Genomic DNA, 22,474 nt, shown 5'->3' on the forward strand with positions numbered 1-22,474 from the left:
AATTTTTATCCATGTATCACTTAGCGCTCATATTTAACATATGGGGTTGCATGAGTGAATCATAGGACAGTTTGTTCAGGAACTTTTGCACGAGCGCAGGAGGGATTCGGTATATCTATTGACAGGCTGTCTCACTGAATAGCTCTGATATTACAGTAGGTGTAAGAGGAAAAAGAGTGTTTCCTCATGGTACCCTAGTGCCTATAGACGTACCTTGCCTCGAGCAATGGTGTGTTGCTTATGCTATTACCTGCTATGAGATCCGCAGGCAAATGCACTGCAAAATATCAAGAGGGTATAGCAGTACATTTCTCAGTTGCTGTGGCAAATGATCTTTTTTACAACAAAGAAGAAGAATCCACACATAAATCCATGTATAAGTGTGGAGTGCTGCTGTGCACCAACTGAAAGCACACACAGTACTGTATGTAAGAATAAATGTGTGCTTCTGTTTATAACTGCTCAGTGAAGTGGGTGATAAATGTCTTCACACTTACTTCACATGAAATGAAAACTTGGGAAACTGGCAAAACTCTGCAGAACAAAGTATTACTGCTCCCCAGACTCCAAATAAAGGTAAAATATATGTAATGGGGTATGTACCATCAAAGCATTGCATATTAGAAAACTATTAAACTATAATACAGCTCCCCCATCAAAGCTGATAGAAAGTAAACATCCCTGTCAATGTCAATTTCAGTGTTAACTAACTCCAAAAAGCATTATTCCTCAACACCTTCCCCTTCATGCTGGCGTAGATATCCACAACAATAAACACATAAACTACACATCATAGAGACACCAGGTATATGTCAAATGATTCCCATGAAGAAACCTGAAGTTGTTGTCTTTAAACTACTCAGGTAAGCAAGGTACGTTTTTTTTTATTTTACAATTAACGGTGTTGCATTGAATTGCAGCAAAAGATGAGCCACTTTTGGTGTTTTTGAGGAAGTGCTTTTGGGGTGTTTTTTCACGTTGGTCAGAAGACAAATTTAAGCAGTAATTTTTATTTATTTATTTTTTTCTTATTTTCATTCTTCATGACTCCACTTCATAAATGACAAAAAATTAGAGAGAGAGACTGAAGGAAATTAACAGGAAAAAGGGGAGATAAGTCAGAGATCAGAGTTGGTACATTCGCTGGTTGGCGTGCATTAATATGGACTGCAAAAACACTCCAGCAGTTAAATTTGCACAAATTACCCGATCTGAAAATTTGTTTTTGATTTAGTCTGCAAGCGCATTTTCTCCCATGAAGCTCCATCTCTGATAGTGGAGTGAAACATTGTCACAGGGTAGAAGAACTTTGTCTTTGTTTCACATTTACTCACTAGATCCTAACAATATCTGGATAGGACTTTCCTAATCCACAGGAAGTTTGCATTGAGCCAGTTGGAAAATCTGAATGCGATTAAGAATGCAGATAACCTCTGCATTTTTTTTGCAAATCACATGAGAAGTAATGTTCAAGCATGGAGAGCATGAAGATTCATTGCATTTTGGTCATATCTGGATCTTGTGGATTTGAATTGGAAATCTATGAGAAAGACGGGCACTCTATCCCATGCAAATGCACTGAAGGAAGCAGATGTGGGCCTAAATTCTCAAATCACACGAGGTCCCCAGATAACACTGGTCGAGTGTGAATAAAAAACAACAAACATTCTCTGTTTAAGATGTTTTATGAGGGATTCTGAATAAAATTGATTTTGTGTCTACTGTCATACCTTAACCGTACCAGGTGGTTGTATGGTGTATTTTTGTATGTGTGTGTGTGTCTTGTATGACTCAGTCCCAAGAGGGCCAATAGCAGGCACAAGCTCCATTTAAGTCAGGGAGGGGGGTGTCCATGCAGATAATGAGCAGATGGCATGGGAACACACGAATGCCCCCTGCCATCCATCTGGACAGTTCTGCAGGTGAAGTATAAAGTGTTCACTCACAAAAAAAGTATCTGACATCAAAGTGGTAAACAGCATGGATGAACATGAAAGAAAAACACAGCAGTATGACTTAAGGCCTGGTCACGAGAGGCTGCATTTGTCTGTTGATCAGCCAAAGCAGCAGACAGTGTGAGAGAGAGGACAGAGGGAGGAAAAACACACCATGAAGGACATTTAGATGGAAAAGTGTACTGGATGGAAGCTGCAAGCTTTTCACTAGGATACATGTTTGCATCCTAGTGTATCCTGTCTTAGTCACTCAGTGCCATGAATAAAGAACACTTTTTGTTGATGACTGATTCCCTGAATCTAACTAACTAACCTTTCTTGGTTTCCAGCTAAAACTCTCTTGTGATGTTGAGCGAGTAAAGCTCACTCATGAGGATGTACTGGTTTTCAAAATTTCAGTTTGTGCATGGTCATTTAGGCACCAGTGCACAGATGGGTTAAAACACTCCATCAACACATGAAAATGGGACTTTTATGGCGCTTTTCCATTACACAGTTTTAGCACTACTCGCCTTTACTCAACTCGACTCTACTCATCGTTTTCCATTACAATTGAGTACCACCTCAATATGGGTGGGGTTGTCATAGCAAGGCGGCCTGAAACTCCAGTGGCGTAATTTGTATGCGACACAAACACAACACAACTAAGGACATCGAGTGTTTGGTTTGCGTGTAGCCATTTACCTCGTTCACAGAAATAATAAAAACGCACAGTCACTGTTGCCAGGGTTTTAAAAATGGCGGGTTTGATTCTTGTGAACGAGTCGCTCTCATCCAGTGACGTCACTCCCTGGCCTGCAGTCTTGATGTTGTCACATTTCCAGCTCAACTCAGCTTGCTTGGAACCCCGGCCGAGTAGGTACTAAAAAAGTACCTGGTACCAGGTACTATCACCTAATGGAAAACCCTAAAAACCGAGTAGAGCCGAGTAGGTGCTAGTGGAATAGTGCCATTAGAGTATTATACATTAATGCCACATTCATGAATGGCATACAGTAAGGTGTTTTGGTGACTGTTAATTAACTGAAAAACTACTACTACTACTTAAAATTTTTTGTCCAGAGTCAAACTGACACAAGAAATATTAACTACACAATGTACATGAACTCATGAGAACCTTTCTGTTGAAGGAGTTTTCCTGAGATTGCATTAAGGATTTATATTGACTGCTTATCACATGATGTTGTCTTTGGGAAGCATTTAACAGCCGAATTCTCCTGTGTTGGGAGCCTTTTAGTGTCAACTCTGACAGATCCGATCGGTTCCTGGGTCCCACAGAGACACCACATAGCACTGATAAATAACGTATCACATCACCCTTTCTGTGTGGATTTTGCATGTTGTCTCCATGCCTGTGCTTTCTCTGACAGCTCTGGTTTCCTCCAAAATCCCAAAAAGAAAGGTTTGATTGAGTGTGAATGGCGAGTAGCGAAAAGCAACATAAGCAGGGTGTGCTCCATCTCTCACTCTCTCAGTTAATGGACGGATGTAACCAAGTGAGATCTCAAAGTCACACTGCCATTAAATATGCATGCAACATGTCAGGCATATGAAATCACATGTTGAACTTCACCTTGGATCTGATGTCTCTCTGCTAACACCGCCATACCCCTTATTAGCTTTACCGAAAGAGTTGTCACACACCATACAACACAACTCGCTGCATGACTGCATTCCATCACATCCTTGGTGGCTAAACATTACTGGGGCAAGGTTCATGAACAACAAGAAAAAAGCATGGATGTATTTCTACAATTCAGTTTCAAGGATATACTTTAATTACAACACAAAATGGTATTTCTCTCTCATATCTCATTTCAGTTTTGTAGTTCACATTAGAGTTTATTTAGTATTATGTTCTGCAATTCTTGTTTACCATATCAAAGGTTAAAGTGTCTGTGGAATGATACTAAAAGACAAGAACATCTTTCACAAATTGATGCCATCCAGCAACGAATAGAGTGCAGTTTATCTGACAGCTGAAGAACTCTGCAAATGTATTCTGATTTAAGTCAAGTTATTAAAGTTACATGGTTTTACATAGAGAAATACATTTCATAATTTTGGCCGACAAGAAACAGCTCAGAACATTTTTATTCAAATTAGCAGTTTGACTCTAGGTGTTTTCCTCTTTGGTTCAAATTGAAATATACTGATAAAGATTTCTTTGATGAATTCTAGTGACTTTGGTAATTCCATGATGTTTTTACGCTGTACAACCAGCAGGTTTTTGTTTTTCACTTATTTAGTGAAATATTTCAACATCAACTACTGTAGATGGACTGACATAGATATTCAAGCTCCCCTCTCCATGAACGTTTCATGTAGAGATATCATCAGGTCAATCTTTTTATATATATCCAATACTTCTGTTTACGACCAAATACCTGAAAAAAAACTAACGACATTCCTGTCAATGTTAGTAGTGTTCAGTGTTACTTGGCAAATTTTAAAATGGTAACTGGGTAATCAAAGGTGGTGACCACAGTAAACATTTCAGCTCTGTTTCTTCTACTTTTGTCTACTTACAGGTCTTTGTTGAGCAACACAACTATCTACTCCAGGTTATTTTCAGCCTTCTATTGTATCATTATGGGTATAGCCTCAAAACATTTTTTTTGGACCAACAGGTCATCAGATTCAGCTATTTCAATATGTTCTCCAACCATGCGGTGTAGCTAGCCTACAATGCCTCCACTCAACTCACCTTTGACCTCTGACAGCTGCTCTGCCCTAAGCCAAAAGATCGCCAAACTGGATGGTAGGAGCAGGATCTCTGCGCTTCACGAGATATGAAAGGCAGAGCAACTCTTTGATCACAGTTCCAACCTGGCTGGAAACAACATCCCGTGTGCTAAAATGACAAAATCTACTACCCTACAACTGAAATATCTTAACTAAAGAGTGATACTGAATGATAGTTTCTTTCTTAAATGTAACTCTACTTGTTTTTGAGGATGTGTAATCTTTCTATGGTTGCATCAGTCCATCAGTCACAGTATTGTCTTACAGAATGCCATGTCATATGTGTTGTTGTTATTATGGGCCATGTAATCCAATTTGGGATGAGCCATTTAGATGACATGCCATGAAAATAAAATATTCATACCTTTGTTCACCCAGTTTGGTATGAATTATTCAAACAGCTGACACATTTTCGAGCACATTAACAATTTGATTGCAGTGCAGTAATGCAATCTACAGTAGGGTTGGTTCTTAACATCACAGTCACCTACAGCTGCATGTATGAAATATAAAAGGCCCTGCAATGAGCATCTGAACCCGGCACAACTTTCTGGCACCAATTATTGATCAATACACATCACATGAACCCTCAAACAGTATATATGATCAGCTAAAATGACTATGTGACAGTTATGAAATAGTGAAATCCCCCCTACCAACAGCTTTGCATCAAATGATAAAAAAACAGCACCAAAGAAAGTTATGTAGATGAAAATAAATGAAATAAAATATAAACTCGTGCTTAAAGGAGGGCAAAGAAATGTTTTCAGCTTTCAGAGATTTTCCATGGGGATTGGGACTGACGTATTTCTCAATACCTCCCTGCCTTACATATTCCTGTGAAGTCAAGTGCGTCTCTTCAGCAGTAAACCACATATTCTGCTGATATCACTTAAGTGATGCATGGGTATGTCCTTGACAATATTACCAGGGTGGTGGATGCTCGCTCTCAGTGAGAACATCTAATCAGATTGTTAAATATATGCAGGAACAGTTACTAAATATCCTATGAATTAGATCCATATTGTTCAATTTTGTTCTAAGGAATTACATTTTGGGGAAAACTTAATGTCACCTTCATTATTTTTTATATTAATCTATTTATTTTGTTTTACCTTATTCTATTTTACATATCTAGGCCTGCATTTCACTGCCTTTGTTTTTGACCTCCTCATTCCTTTCATATTCACACACAGAATTAAAGAGTGATAAGAGTGTGATTAGGATGCTGTGAAGCCCCTTCCATTGTCTTGGAGCCTGCCCAGGCCAAACTCAGGAGGCAACTGGCTGAACTGGCAGGGTCATCAGCTGATCTAGTTCACCTGGGCCTTCCAGGCTATAAAAGCTGGCCCATGTAATTACTGGCCACCTCATCTCCTCCGTTCCTGCCTGTGACCCTAAAACCATTCTGAGCATGCCCTCTTGAAGGATATTTTGATGCCTAAAATGCATCTTAAAAAGACAGGAGAGATGAGGTGGGAACATCCCGCTATGGTTTGTATATTCAAATCATTTCCCGATCGAGTAATTTTGTGACTAGTGACAAGTGAAATAACAGATTTTAAATAATAAGCCACATGAATATGAACATTGTGGGTGAAATTGAAGCAGAGTGAGAACATAATTGTATCAAGAAGTCTATGCTAATTACAGTGCAAAAGCTAAGAGTATAGATTTAATATAAAACTGACCATCAACACCTACATTAAGAATTCCTTATTTTATGTGTTTATGTAATAACTTAAGTTCTGTATACAACAACAGGAAGGTGTAGGCTTGACTTTCCTTTAAAAGCGTTCGCAGCCTTTTTCCTCTCCAAACAAACTTAAAAGCACCTAAACTTTGAATAAGCAGATGGTGATGGATCTACCGGCCCAGAAAAAAAAAGGTTCGGTGGGTTTGATCTTTCTACCCATCAAAACAGATGGAAATCTGACAAAGATGGACCCATCATCATCCCTGTCAAGACAGCTCATCAGACAATTACAGTACATTAGACAATTACTATGAGAATAACATAAAAACAGACACGATGGAGGTTACCACCCTCATACTGGGAGCTGAATGTAGCTAAAACTACAGGAGATGCAGGGTTTTTAGATTTGGATGCAGCTAAAATCCCTTAAGATCAGCTTGGAAGTAGTGGATTTACACTCACTGTGAGCTTTAGGGACAAATCAGTATTTATTTAGAAACAGAATTTAATTAGCATTAAATTCACGCATGGGGAAAATTGATAGCAAACTAATTATTTTAGTCATATCAAACCTACGAAGTTATCAATCTGGAATTCTGATAAATAATTAAATTAATAACTACAACCAAAATGACCATATCAATAGCTAGTAAAAGTTGGAGGGTTCTGAATAGTAGAGGTTGGCAGCATCATTAATAAGACATATATATTCACAAGCATTTATTCAAAAGACAACAAGAGTAAAACATACAAAATGTAATCTGACTAAATATACTTAAATAAATAGCAATATACAGTGTGTGTGAGAAAGAGAGAGAGCTTATGTGTGTGAGGGTGTCAAAGCATGCGCATGCTGGGTGCGTGCCAGAGAAAATGTGTATGTTTCTACGTTGCATACCAGCATGAACACGAGTGTTGGGTCAGAAGCAAAAGAGTAGGTGAACGGTCTAAAGAATATCTGTGTATGATCTGGAGAGGATAATGTTGCCAGGTAAGAAGAGAGGACATTTAGTTTGCATACGAATGTTAAGCAATCCTGCGCTCAACCCATTCCCAAAAGTGTTTACTCTTAGTTAGCAGTGTGTGATTAGCTAAGCAGGAATCTTAGGCAGTCTCTCGCAATGCCGCCACAAAAGAGAAAAAAAAGAGTTAAATGTGCCTTTCTCATGCAGACCACACGGTGGAGAGGACCTCTGCCCAGAGGTCACAGAGCAATCAGAATGAAAATGGGAGAAGAGAGAAAACAATAGCTGAGCTGGGGTTTTCTTTATTGCATTATATTATTATTATACAAGTTCTCTGGTAAATAAGCAATTTTACAGATCACACCTTACCTTGACAATTACCTCTGACTGTGTGATGACTAATGTAAGGTACAGACAGCAGAGGAAACCATTCTCTCTTGAAAAAAAAAAAAAATTTCCTTTTAACTTGAAAAAAAGGGCGATTTCAATAAGTACACTTTAACACCTTTAAGATGTATCCCCATTCTACATAATGGCTCTGAGCATTTCAGCTTTTCTCTATTTTATTTTATTTTTCATAACCAGGGCTTTTAAGTGGAGGAAGGTCTGTTTGCAATGACAATCAGTTGGTAAAAGCCCCCCCATTAGAGATCCATTTGACATTATGGCACTCTGTATATAGAAATTACCTGCCATGTAGTTGTCAAGGTTTCTAGACTGAGTGGTAAGATAACAATTCCCCAACGGCAGATAAAACTTGCCTGTTTCAATAAACTTCTGAATTAACAATTGAGCAGGTAATACAATCATTACTAAACAATGCCTTTAATAACAAGACATGCCTATGGAATGCTCTTTAGACTTAAGCTGAGTGCTCTCTGACATAAAAGCTTTCTCTTTAACAGTGAACGGCTTCAATTGGAATTCCATGTGAAAACCAGCTGGGGTCATTGTTTTATTTATTTTTATCTATTTTTTAAATTATTTATTTTATTCAAGCCAGACATTCATACTTTAAAAAAATATATATATATATACACACATATATAGATAGATAGATAGATAGATAGATAGATAGATAGATAGATAGATAGATAGATAGATAGATAGATAGATAGATAGATAGATAGATAGATAGATAGATAGATAGATAGATAGATAGATAGATAGATAGATAGATAGATAGATAGATAGATAGATAGATAGATAGATAGATAGATAGATAGATAGATAGAGATATATATAGTATCTAATGTAAGCCCTGTGCTGCTGAAGTCAAAGCTGTAAATTCGTAATCAAATAAGTGTTAATAGTGCCAGTGGTTGCCATCAGCTCAGCTCAGTCTGCCCTCTAATTTACACCATAATTTACCTTTCCAAATACACTACATCATTGTAATTTATGGAGCCTATGAGCTGTGTTTTACACAAAGGTTTCGCATAAAAACTGTACCATAAAATAGTTACCCAGTCCGAAGTGAATCACATTATTACTACTGGTAAATGAACATGTAAGCACTATTTTTATGTGGTAGCTGGTTAAGATGGAGTTGCTTACATGTAAAATCTTCAAGATAGCAGTAAATAATTAACTTCAATAAATGTAGTGGTGAAACAAGAAAAAAAAATCATAGAAATCTCAATTTGTTTAAATTGGAAATACTCTGGTAAAGTGCTTATGAAATTGTACAAAATTTCAGGAAATGCCTTAATAAGCTTTATTCCACTGCTGCCACGGTTACTGAGAAAATGATTAAAAATTACTTTAAAACTAAAAATTAAAAGACTTCTCTTTTTTCCCAGGAAACAGACCTGTAAGATCAAGTACTACCTGCATTTTTCCACTTTACATTTTTAACTGTTTTACAATGCTGTGCATAAAACAGCACTTCAGACTAGCATGATTCAAAAATTATAGCAATAATTCCACGAATTCTATAGAATTACCTGAAATGTTGCGTAGCATTCTGATAAAAAGAAGAAAAACTTGCTGCGTTTCTTATGGTGGGGTTTGTATGGTGCTTGTAAATTGAGTATTTAAGCTGAATATTTGAGCACTGTTGAGTCTCCAGCAGCAAAGATACATTTCAGTAGAAAGTGTAGTGATGCTGCTGATGATGATGACAACAATGATGATGATAATGAGAATGTGGGCATGGTGGTGGTGTTGATGCTGATGGTTATACTGAGGCCCAAAATAAGCCTGTGGTAAAAATGGTAATGGTGGATGCATTTCTCTGAAGTACATTAACACATTAACAACTGTTAACATCTTACAACTCATCAAATGAACAGTAATTACACTTATTTAGCTGCTTGCATTAAACATTTTGCTGGCACTCGAAATGAACCAATGCAATTAAGTGCTGACAAAATAGTGAGTTACACTGGATGCTTTTGAAGGGCCTTGTTTTGCCCGTTGGCTAAATGGCAACGTGAATGAAATGAATAATAAAGAGAAAACAGCACTCAGATCCTGAGGGTTAGTGGCCCTGATGTAACTGAAAAAGTAAAATCTAACTGCCAGATGTGTGGCATTACCAGCCAACATAAACAGAACGTAGAGGGAAGTTAGATCTCAGCACAGAGATGCAGAGGAGGGCAGCACTAATCAAACAGCTGTTGACTGGATACTGCTGTGCTGTGGGAGTGAGGGTGATGGGGGGGGGTCCACCAGGACTGCATGAGAAAACTACTGCTAAGAAGATGCTTGGAATTCAACAAGATCTGTGCTGTTATCCCCAAGATTAGAATCAGCATGTGACGAGTCCCCAGTTCAGGGAATGGGAGAAATGTTGGTTTTTATGTTTTCTGAGTCAAGCAACTCCTAGAGGGCTCATACTAGAGGCCTACTGACTACTGTTTACTTTTGAAGAGGTATCATGTAAAAGAGTTGGTCCATAAGTGTAATGTTACCAGAGTGGACTGAAACGATCCTCCAGCACTGTTTCCCCCCTGAGTGAGGCAATAAAATATTTGTAGTTTGCTTAATCCATTTCCATGTCATGCAAAGGTGCCAATACAAAACAAATGGAAGGAACAAAGTTGTTGTATTGACATTCATGGTATGTAGATTGACATCAACAAAAATGTTCCACCTTAAAAGTTGCTGGTAGCAGGTGGTTGTCTTTAAGCAACAAAGTGAATTAAGTCTATGCTTAAACAACTTTAACTAGTAAAAGGTAAAGGTAGCAAAATGTGTCTAATTTTTTTGGAGATCATGGAAGTTTAAGATAATGTAGTTAAACAATGATAAAATCATACTTGGCACTATCAGAACGCCCACCTCAGGCTAGGTAATGGGTTGGCTCTTTACTAATGCTAGCTAGCTAACTAGAACTGATGACAATATTGTCCCCATTTTCTCATTCATTCACATGAATACATATTATCTAATGCTATGGCATTCACACTGACAACTGGCTATTAATGTACATGTTATTCTACAACATCAGAGAATAAGTAAGGGAGAGAGAACAGTTGACCATCCCACAAGGAAAGAATGGAGGAGAGAGAGAGGTGGACACATCCAGGGAGAGCAACGGGATGTAAGGGACATGCAATGGCTAATAGAGATGGAGATGGAAAGGCAGGCCGAGATGAGGATGAAGCTGGAGAAAAGGAGGGCTTCCTTTACAGTTGTGTGGAACAAGGAAATAAGTGACTAATTGAAATCATTCAACACACAAAGTACAAAGTTGTTCAGTTGCCTATATTGCTTAATGCCATGCAAATTACAACCTATTACAAAATCAATCGCCTCATACTACTTAGCCAGATGTTTGGCTAACTGCAGCATTAAAAATCATCAACGTTTCATAAAGTCAATCTAACATTTGTTTGCGTGGTCAGCTATAGTTCACTAATCTATGTAAACCTGCCACTGTAGGAAAAAAGTGGTTACATAACCTTTGAAACAAGACACAACTGTGTGTGTGTGTGTTTGCACGCCACATGAGTGCTACAGTATGTTAACAAGTACTCCACCTCTGGATTGGTCTACAGCACATATGTCAAACTCAAGCCCGCGGGCCAGATGTGGCCCGCGATACAATTATATACGGCCCGCAAGATAATTTCATGTGACTATTAAGAATGGCCTGTCGGTAAACAGCACTCCCACCTCTAATACTACAAATCCCACAATGCACTGAACAGCTGCCGTGCTAGTCAGGACCCGTGCAGCAGCCCCTCCTCCCGCAGGTATAATGACACACCGATCAGCGGATCAATGCCTCGCTCAGCGCTGTTATAGCGACACTTATGGCGCGTTTCCACTAGTACCTACTCAGCTCTACTCGGCGTAGGTACGGAGGAGGTACTACTGGAAACGCGCCATTAAGCTAGCCCCCCCAAAATAAATGGCTAAACGAAAAGTGGGGTTTGAAAACAGAGACTTTCAAAGCAGGTGGGGGGCAGAGTTTTACCTGTTTGTCGATATCGGAGGTGAACCTGTGTGTCTTGTTTGTGGAGCTGATGTGGCCATAATTAAAGAATATAAATATAAGACGACACTATGAGCCAAAACATGAGGATAGTACCAAAAAGAAAAAAATTATTTAAAATTCTATTTATTTTATTGAGGAAAAGTTGTTGAAGTTTGGCTGTTAACATTCATATTTCTGGATTAAAATATAATTAATATATACAAACACACACACACACATATATATAATTATATCATATTATATACTATAATAAAAGACTCACTATTAGAGTCTTCACTAAATGTTGAGCCCGTTTGGCCCGCAACTTAGACCATGTTTTAAATTTTGGCCCTTTCTTTGATTGAGTTTGACACCCCTGGTCTACAGTAACACCTTAGAAGTGAGATCAAGTGTGAATGTAACTGTAATAATGACAAGCTCATACAAGGACAAAAAGAGAGAGGGAGGAAGAAAACGCAACTCTGGGTCCAACTTATTAGAATCTCCAAAAAGAAGAAAAACGTAAAAGTAAAAAAAAATAAAATTTACGATTAAAGTTCAAAAAATGATTGTGACTGTTGCTCAGTGGTCAAAAGGACTGTTTGTGCATTATCAAAATAAAATTAATAAATAAATAAGCTGTTCAGTTTAACTGTAAAGCCAGTGCACCCTGCCATATCTGTTCCACCTCCTTATAGAAATACAATGAAATTATAGTATACACGGTTTGAATGACAAGCTAAGTGAATACAGTGCTCTTATTTTGCTTTTCCACAAAAAAACTCTTCTTTACATCCTGATATTGGAGTATTAATTCTAAAGGCTACAGGTTACTGAAGGTGAGAAGAATTACATTTTTCATGCAGTCTTGCTGAATAATAGAAGACATTTTCTGCTGCCGTTAGTACACAGAACACCAAGAGCCTACAAACTGGAAATGGTATTGAGTAAATAGGACCATTTAGAAACAAACAGAAATACTGCAAATTGCGTTTTACTTATTTTTAAGATGATACAGAATCTGGTGTTTCCCCAATTTGTACATTACTCCTAGATCACTGTGTACCACCTGAAACACACATAAGTCCACTCAAATTACAAAAAGCACATGCAAAAATGTCTGTCTCCACGTCTAACATGCTCACAGTGTTTTTTAAAGAAGTCAACATTTCACATGGTCAACCTGAGCAACCTACAAAGCTGAACCTTTATGCTCAAACTTCAATCAAACATAGATATGTCTGCGACATATGGCTTCTGAATGTGAGGTATTCACAAAGATGAGGGAGAGAACCACCCTGTCGCGTGTCATTACTAAGGTATAGAGTTTTGTAAAAAGCTTGTTGACACTGAGCCAAAGGAAAGTCATTCATATAAACTGCAAAGTGTACAGATGTAGCTGCAACCACAGATCTGTTTCAGTGTGTTTATGTATCTGACAACATATGGGATACAATCAGTAGACACCATTACAACCGACTAGCATGAACAGGATAGAGTACAAATAGGCTTCCTAACTCTAGGAAGATGATCATTTGCATCTCCCTCCAATTTCACTCACTAAATGGTTTAGTTGCACAGGATTGAAGCCCTGCAGTCGACATTTCAGCCTCAAAAAGCTGGAAAAAGCATTCTATTCTCTGGCCTGCTAACATGTAAATGACTGTAAATTCATTAATACTGACTGCTGAGGAAGCAGCTTTCTCAAGATCGTTCTTAAAAAGAAATGACCTCGCCAGACACATATTGCATAAAAACAGAAGTTACATTTGATCATATACCTTTTTTAATTGGTACCAGCTGTATGACAGCCAGTCCGTTCCTATCGTTTGTTTATTGTAACCCAGTGTGCTTCAGGTACACCAGCTGTCAAAAGCACCTCAGTGCACTCTGTTACAACTTGTGCTGAGAGTGAGTGAACCATGGAGCGGCACTAATAAATCAACAGTAGACAGCAGTTTGAATTAATGATATCCACACTGACAGAAAGCAGAGAAACTGTGGGTTAAATCACTTTGTGTCACTTTTTACTGACATTTCTCAGGTGGTCCAAACGTTTAAAGTGCTGCTGTTGGCTGAAAACTGCATTCCAAATGCTGTAGAAAATTCATGCTGGAGATGAACAGAAGCTGATTAAACGTGGTTTAAAGCTTCCTGGCACAGGAGGTCCACAACGACACTCTCTCCACAGTGTATCATACAAAACACGATAGGGCACTATCAAAGCAAGTAATCATACAACTTCATCAAAAATGTGTACATTTTACCCCCCCCCCCCCCCCCATAGGCACTGCGGCGACTTGGCACCCTCATTTCAGCTTCCTGCTCTCAGCTCCAGTGCTTAATACTTGTGAAGCTGGCTGCTCCACATGAACAAGACACCTAACTGTACTACTCCAAAGGGACCATACAATGACATCAACACCTCTCAGTGTACCTAATAAAATGAAAACTGCATCACCACTACACAACATTTAAGGACTCTGGTTGCAATCAGGGGAAAAAATCCAAGTATGAGAGCACTAACTGCAAAAAAAAAAAAAATCATCTCAAAAGTGTAATACTTTTTTTTAGGAAAAGACATAATCAGCTGCTTATATTGTAGTACTGTGATCTCAGCATAACTGACAATAAACCATTCCCAGTTACAATTCATCACAGTATTTCTCTTAGGACACTTCACTGTACTGGTGGAAACTTGTGTGTTTGAAACCAGCAACTAAAGAATACTAAAATAATCAAAAAAATAATCCTCAGTGTGCTCATTAGAATGCAATTAGAACTAGTATTTATTTGATAAACCCCTGCACTACCCTAGAAATGCTAAGAGCTTGTGCGATGCTACCCCATAAACTGACAGCCATAGAACACAGTGATGCTGTCAACTAAGTTATTAGACCAGTAGTGTGTACAGCAGTTTGCACTGAAGGAAAGGATGTGAACACAACATCTAATGTTTATTCTATCTGTAATCACCTTTCTTACATCCCTTGAAAGAAAAAAAGGAAGGAAAATCAATGGCTCAGCCAATTTTATTGTCGGAATGATGCAGTAAATACACTTACCTTCAACCTCGCTGGCTTCCCACGGCCTTGCAGATGGGTAATTATAGAGAGGATGGAGAAACGGATGGAGGGAAGTGGTGCTCAGGCTGGGGGGCAGAGGGAATAGAAAATAACAAGACAAGTTTAATTACTGTAGGGTATAGAGGACTAATAAAGCTTCTCTGTCACATTGTGATCAAATATATGGGGGCGTGAGCTGTGATGTTACGCTAACTGATTATGGATGGGGCCCATGTGACGGTGGTACTCTGGCAGGAAACAGTTTACCATTCCGGATCCCAACAGGTATGTTATGCTACCTGTAGTTCTGCTAATTAGTTAAATCACCCTAATACACAAAACTAAATTTTAAGCTACATTATATCATATTAAAAGGAGCATGTGTCAAAGGCTGGGGCATTGTTATTTATAGTAAAAATAAAAGATGGCAGGTCAGGAAAACATTGGACTAAATGTAACACATTTACAATCCAATATCATGCATATGTTACATAGTAGCGTGTTTGGAGTAGGCAAAAGTAGGCAGTGTTGTTCAAACTGGAAAATACAATCTTAAGAATGCCAGCATGCTGGCTAAAAAGTGGGCAGCACTGTAACAGCTCAGACATGCTCAGAAAGCAAATGAACAGAAAGTGAAATTAAAATTCTACATTTATTTGTATTCTTGCAGTTTTAAAAGTTATTTTCCAAAGCTGAAGCTTTGTTATCTGTTAGCACACTTCCCGTATAATTTCCTGTTTGTAGAAAACAATGAATACAAAGATTTTTTTGTATACTAGGTGCCAACATATTGTACCATCAATATTACCCTTACCAGGAGGTTATCGTTGCAGTATCACACCTGGCTAGCAGCATCAAGAGCGCAATGTGAAGAGAAATAATACCACGTACAAATGAACTTGACTAAATAGTTGAAAGTAATGAATTATTTTGTGAGATTTCCAACTGACTCTTCATGAAGTCATCTGACCAAATATGAATTAATTTGGTCTCCTCCTCTCCCCATGTGCTACCATGGCCGACTTTGTGTTTTGTTGTATTGCTAGAGCTTCCTGTAATTAGTCAGAAAATCCAAACCATCCAAAAAATGTCCAAAAACATCCATCTATCCAGAAAACACTAGAAATTAACTGAAGCATTGCTCAATCTGTTCTGGACCAAGATGACCTCTTTTTGTCAGACCAAGGTTCCACTGTTTCATGTGGATCGCAGTCAAGGGGTTGTTTCACACTGCTAAGTCTGAAAGTCTGGACCAAACAAGGTAGGTGTGAAAGGGCCCAATGTCAGTGTTGGCATATCCACCCCCCTGACTTTTGGTTGGACCACCATTTTGGTCCAGACCTTAATATCTCATCAATTATTTTGTATATATTACATATACATATACTGACATGAGGAATTGAAGAGATTTATGTGACAGCTTATGGTCCATGTAGCACCAAGCATTCTTCTTAAATTGTGAACAGGTTCAACTTTAATGGTCCTGTTTATTCCTTAATATATCAATATACACCAATCGTTTTGGCTGAAGCTAAGGCTTCAGTGGAAACGAGCATGACCTCACCTGTTCGAGAAGCCATACATTTCAGGACCTGTATTGTAAACTGTCAAGAAACAATATTCGGACATATTTTTGTTATTCATGTCACACCTCTGCCCACAATCACTTGTGGGTGTTATGACCATTAAAAATAAAGTAAATAAGACAAATCAATAAACTACAGTTCTTGAGGTTCACATGCCTTCTATTGCATTTCTGACGCAGTACACCAGGTGTGTAGTTGCCCCCAGTGGTCAAATACACATGTAATTTCCTACCGCCCTCTGGAACCTGTGCCTGTGTTAAATACATACTTTTACCATCTGTAACCACAGGCATTGTCATACTCCTCAGGGTTTCAGTCCTGGGAGATCTGAGCAGGGGACATTTTCTCAGACGGAAGGACAGATGCTTGATGTGGGAGGAGCTCAGGTTTCACAGACAGATGGGCTATGCAGTTCTATACAGATAATAATAATATGAATTAATCTCTTCTAAGTGTTTAGAGGCCTTGCTATGGTGCTTTGGACCAGCTTTTGGTGAGAAAGAGACACTCCAGGGATGGCAATGTATGAAATGTGTACTTTTAACAGTGTGAGCACATCAAAAATGAAACAAACAACAAACACATCTGGAGTACTGTGTAAGGAATGTAATAGAAGAGCAGCTCGTGAATCTGTTTACAGTATGGTAAACACAAACAGTGTGGGCAGACAGCATTCAACACTTCATGTTGTTTCAGCTAAATGAGACAGTGTTATCTGAAATGGCAGCACTGAATTCATACGTTGTTGCTTCTGCATGATGTGCATCACATCCAGAAGGTGCATTCTTTATTTCCTGTGAATCTTTTGTGCAATCTGAAGCAATCTGAATCCCACACAGGTAAGGAAGACTCCAGGCGTAACAATGAAAATGTCTGAAAGGCATTTACAGAATGTAAATACACTGAGTTGCTCTAAACATGATACATACATGTCTGAAAGGAAAGTCTCATGAACGGTCTTTCTAGAACCTTTAGATTTTCTGGTTTAAATGTAAGTGCCTTTTCCACAGCTGCCCCAGAATTACCCTGGGAAATCTGTAATCAGGAAAAGGTTATGGGTGTCTAGTGTCTAGTCCAACATGTTTAACATCAGTTGGGCAGAGTGGGCAGTCTTATAAGGCGGGCTACTGGGCAGATGTAGCTGTGGTCTCTCACTTTTGCTTCAGTTGTTCAAGTCTTACCATCTGACCTGGAAAAGATGTCTGTGACTTGTCCAACTGGCCACAGCACCTGTGGCATATGTGAGGCAACTATCATCATGGTCATTCCAACCTGCAGATCCTAGTTTGAGCCTCAATTTGCCACCTGTAGCCAGTTTCAAGTCCAGGAAGGTAGAGGACTATAAAGTGATTGACCAACACTTGGCTGTGCTGCCATCTCCTTCTTCCAATCAACTCTGACTCAATTTGTGGGAGAGAAGAGTCCAGCTGATGAATCTCCTAAATGCCATCAGTAATGAATTAGCATTGAGGCTCATCAGCAAGTCACATGCATGGCTGATGTAGTCATGTATTTGAAAAGAATCTCTTCTCAAACCATTTGCTGACCATGACGACATACAGTACTGTGCAAAGGTGTTAGGCAGGTGTGAAGACATGCTGTAAAGAATGCTTTCAAAATATTTAATCTATTATCTTATTTTTATCGATTTACAAAATGCAAAATGAGTGAACAGAAGAAAAATCTAAATCAAATCAATATTTGGTGTAATCACCCTTTGCCTTCAAAACAACATCAATTCTTCCAGGTACACCTGTATAGAGTCAGGGATTTTGTAGGATCATAGTAAGGTATATGATTGAGCAATTATACCAAACAGGTACTAATGATTATCAATTTCATGTGTAGGTTGAAACACAATCATTAAATGAAACAGAAACAGCTGTGTAGTAGGCTTAAAACTGGGTAAGGAGCAGCCTTTGCTACCAAAATAGGTGCGGTTGTGGAGGACAGTTTCATGTCACAGGTCATACAACATGCCAAGACTAAGCAGAGCAGCAAGACACAAGGTAGTTATACTGCATCAGCAAGGTCTCTCCCAGGCAAATATTTCAAAGCAGACTGGGGTTTCAAGATGTGCTGTTCAAGCTCTTTTGAGGAACCACAAAGAAATGGGCAACGTTGAGAACCACAGACACAATGGTCAGCCAAGGAATCCTAGTGCAGCAGATGAAAGACACATTATGCTTACTTCCCTTTTAAATTGGAAGATGTCCAGCAGTGCCATCAGCTCAGAACAAGCAGAAACCAGTGGGACCCAGTTACACCCATCTATTGTCCAGGAGAATTTGAAATATTTGGCTGTAGCAAATGGCAGTTTGTTTGCCGAGGGGCTGGAGACTTGGAGATACTGTCATATTCCATGCTTGCTACCCGTTTGCTTGGCTTCAGCTGGGTGGTCTAGGTGGGTCCTTTTTAAGCCTAATACAATAAAACCTCTGCGTCTCAGCAGTCATTGGCCGTAGGGCTATCAAAGGCACTAGGGCTATCAATTAATCAAAGGCACACTTCACTAATTTACCACTTCCATTCTGTTTTGATGCCAGAAGATGTGGTAGAAACAGTGGAATAAAGCCAAATACTGATAAAAGGTTTATATTAGCTGTCTTTAACTACAATTATATTATTCAAAGTCACCAAAGTATTCAGACGGAAGTGTGTCGTCTGGACACAGCTCGTGGAAGACACACTGTTTCCTTTTATTTGTCGTGAACCCAACGATAATGCATTGCATGGACTTTTTGAATTGGCAACAGCTCAGCATCTGCTTGCACACACAGGGCACTCCACAGCCATACCAGCTGTTTTGCCTGATGCGACTGATATGATGAAGTGACTGCATTTCTAGAGAACGATTGGCCCCTATGGGGTCACAGTGGCTCGCTTAAGTCTTGTACATACTCTGCATGATAATACTGTCATCAATAGGGTGGTGCTTGTAAAATAACATATCTATTGGATGATGCAAATTCATTATAGGAGTTTGGTTGGCAATGAGTGATTCAATGGTCACTTCTGGTAGATCTGTCATTTCCACTTGAAAACATAATCGCGACCCTGAACATGTGGTGCTGAGGGGGCTGCAGGACCCCCTAAAATCAGGCATAATAACAATCAGTTAAACTAAACTAAATACGATTTTATCCTTTTTAGTGGGATTTACATGCATAGTGCACTCGTATTTGTGGTATAGGAAAGATTGTAGGAAAGTTGTATATCATTATTATGTGCTGTTCTATAATATGAAAAATGTTTTACCTCCTGACAGCAAAAAGAGGAGCTCTACTGGCTGTTTTATTTATTTGGCTGACCGACAGAAAAAAAGTTTAAAAAAAGGAAAATGGTATGTGCAGCTGTTTAATTAAAATATGTCCAAGAATGGTGAATCCAGTACATTCATGCAGTCCACGCAGACACAAATTTTGGTGAAGTGTATGTGGCAAACATGAATTGGTCTTTCTTTAGTTAGCTTATACAAAAAATAACTTGGACCTGCATTTAAAATCCTCAGCAAGTGAGCTGAAAATCCATTCACTTTAATTTGTATGTGAATGCAACTTGTGAATGCAGCTCAGCAGGATGGAGCCTTGTGTCTGAGAGGGACATAACACAGATAGCCTGACTTTTTAAAAAAAGTGAATGTAATCCATGTCACTCAGGGATCTGAGTCTTTGTCTTGCTCATATGTCATCACGTGATGTATTCACTGAGGAATACTGTTGAGTATGGTTGAAAGCTCAGACAAAGCGGACCTTGAGTTAAGAATATTATTTAGTCTTTTTCTGTATGAAAACATTGGATGATGAAGTTTCTTAACACACAACACACAGTGTGTGTTTGACTGTGCTGTGAACAGGTTTGCCAGTTATTCTTCTTCATTTCTGACAAAGAAGCTGCACAAAGCGTGTTTGCTGCCCTCTGGTTGATATTTATGTCATGCCACAGACATCTGGGACATGTATTATTAAGATGTACTTTAACTCCATTAACTACAGTATTGCTAAATCAATCAGGACAGAAATCTTAAAGAAATACATTTAAACAGGAAATCAAACTTTAAAGAGTTAAAGCCCTTTATGAATATAGTTGACTTGATTTGTCATCTTATTGTATATGATCCATTAAGCAGCTCTTCAGCCTCTTTTCCTGGCTCTGTGTTTTGCTGTTAGGACGAGCCGGGATTGGATAAGGACAAGAAAAGCCCATTCATCACAACGTCGGCTGCCCAGCAGGCAGGGAGGTGAGCTAGCAGTGCCACTGATGGACTGGCAAAGACCCTGTATTACCACAGCCCCAAGTCTCCCGATAGCCTTACTGATGAGCCCCTTCCCTGCCATCAGCCCCTGCAATCCCTTTCCATTTCTCAGAGACTCCCAGGGGTGACAGGAAGGCGTTGGGTGGCTGATAGCGAGAGTAATTAAAAGTGCTGATTAGAGTGACGGAAGGAGGACACCCAGAGAGAAAACAAGAATTTCTCTCAAGACAGAGGGGGAAGCATAAAAAGAAGAGTGAAGTAGAAAATACAGTGCAGATATCACATCAGATCAGTCTTCAAGTTAACAGGGGAAGATTTTTTTGTCCTCAGTCACTTCAATTGGGGCAGAATCTCAAGGGAGACACAGAGCCAAGTAGATATTCTCTACTGAGAGCTTTTCAAGGTAAAGCCAAGAACAAGACTGTTAGGCCTACTTCTCCTTGTCACACAGAAATAACTGATATTTTCCATGATTCCATTATTCACTTAAGTCATATTCAATCAACACGAACAAGCAGAAAACAAATGTTATCTGATATTTACGAGAATTATGTGTACAGCATCATAGCAAGAGCAAACGTATCCACTGATTAAATTAGAGGATTTACTGACACCTATATAGTGCCCAGAGAGACGGAAAGCTTGAAAAGCTAAAATGCAATGACGACTAAGTAAACTAAGTAAATCTGCTGATGACTACCCAGTGATACACAAGATCCTCCAAGGTTTCTTCATATTTCATCTAAACACCATATTCTGGATATTATCAAAACTGTCTGCATGTAAACATACACATAGATGACTATTTGATTTATGTCTATAATAATTTACACTTCAACTTCAGCTTTAATAAAAGCATATGTTGACTCAAACTGTAAACTCAAAGTAAAGTCACTTTTATTGTACATAATCTGTGTTCATAATCAATGTTTTAATCTGTTTTATTAGCTGCAGTACTAGCAGTGCAAAATAGTCTGCAAAACAGTAAACACATCTGGACTGAGCACAAAAACTATAATCCAAAATCATCTTTAGTTGCCTTCATCATTCTTTTAGTGTGTGGATGATCTGCTGTGTAATAATTCTTACTGTGTGTTGATATTAGATTTTCAACTGAATACATGCAAGTTTCCATAAGAATGCAATGCTACAGTTTACACTACTGGAACAGTTAGGTGGCTTTGGCTTTGTTAGGTGGCATTACTAACGAATGACTCAAAACGTTTGTGTCATGGTTTGCATATAGAATATAGTTAAAAGAGGGTCACCTTCGTGACACTGAAGACCTTGGCTTCATTTGCAACATACCTTGCTGACACACTAACCTCATTTTATAGTAGAAGTTACTGCTGTGGAACTAAGTTGGTGCAAAGTGCAAAGCGAAAATGTCATAGGGAGGAGGTGTGGACTTTCTCCTTATGAAAGACAACATTGATTTCTTAACCATGAACATGAACATGCTCGCTAACTTTAGCAGCCAAGTCGCTGTTGCGTCATTATAGAAACTTCTGAAGTCTGAAAACATTTCTTATCTCAGTTTATCCCATCTTTTCTTGTCCATTATAGCAAGCCAGGTACAAGTGAAGCAAGACAGCTGTTAATATTACATTCCTTTTTTTTAAGATTATTTTTTGCATTCTAATGCTTTACTGCAGTGTTTCCCTGTTCCAACACACCTAATTCAACTAATCAGCTCATCATCCAGCTCTGCAGAAGCCTGATAGTGACCCATTCATTTGAATCAGATGTGTTGGAACAGGGAAACACCTAGAGCATGCAGG

The 22,474-nt window shown here is 38.7% G+C and overlaps 1 protein-coding gene across 4 annotated transcripts in view; it reads right to left on the reverse strand.

Annotated features, from left to right (window-relative positions):
* Positions 1–22,474, reverse strand: part of LOC139217526 (bis(5'-adenosyl)-triphosphatase-like) — a 340,133-nt gene that overhangs the window by 296,751 nt on the left and 20,908 nt on the right. For all 4 annotated transcript variants that reach the window (XM_070848880.1, XM_070848855.1, XM_070848863.1 and 1 more), the window contains exon 3: positions 14,853–14,938. The gene's annotated coding sequence lies outside the window, so the exon portion shown is untranslated. The remainder of the gene's footprint in view (positions 1–14,852; positions 14,939–22,474) is intronic.

This window comes from Pempheris klunzingeri, chromosome 2 (genome assembly GCF_042242105.1).
Source record: "Pempheris klunzingeri isolate RE-2024b chromosome 2, fPemKlu1.hap1, whole genome shotgun sequence".
NCBI classification, from domain to species: Eukaryota; Metazoa; Chordata; class Actinopteri; order Acropomatiformes; family Pempheridae; genus Pempheris; species Pempheris klunzingeri.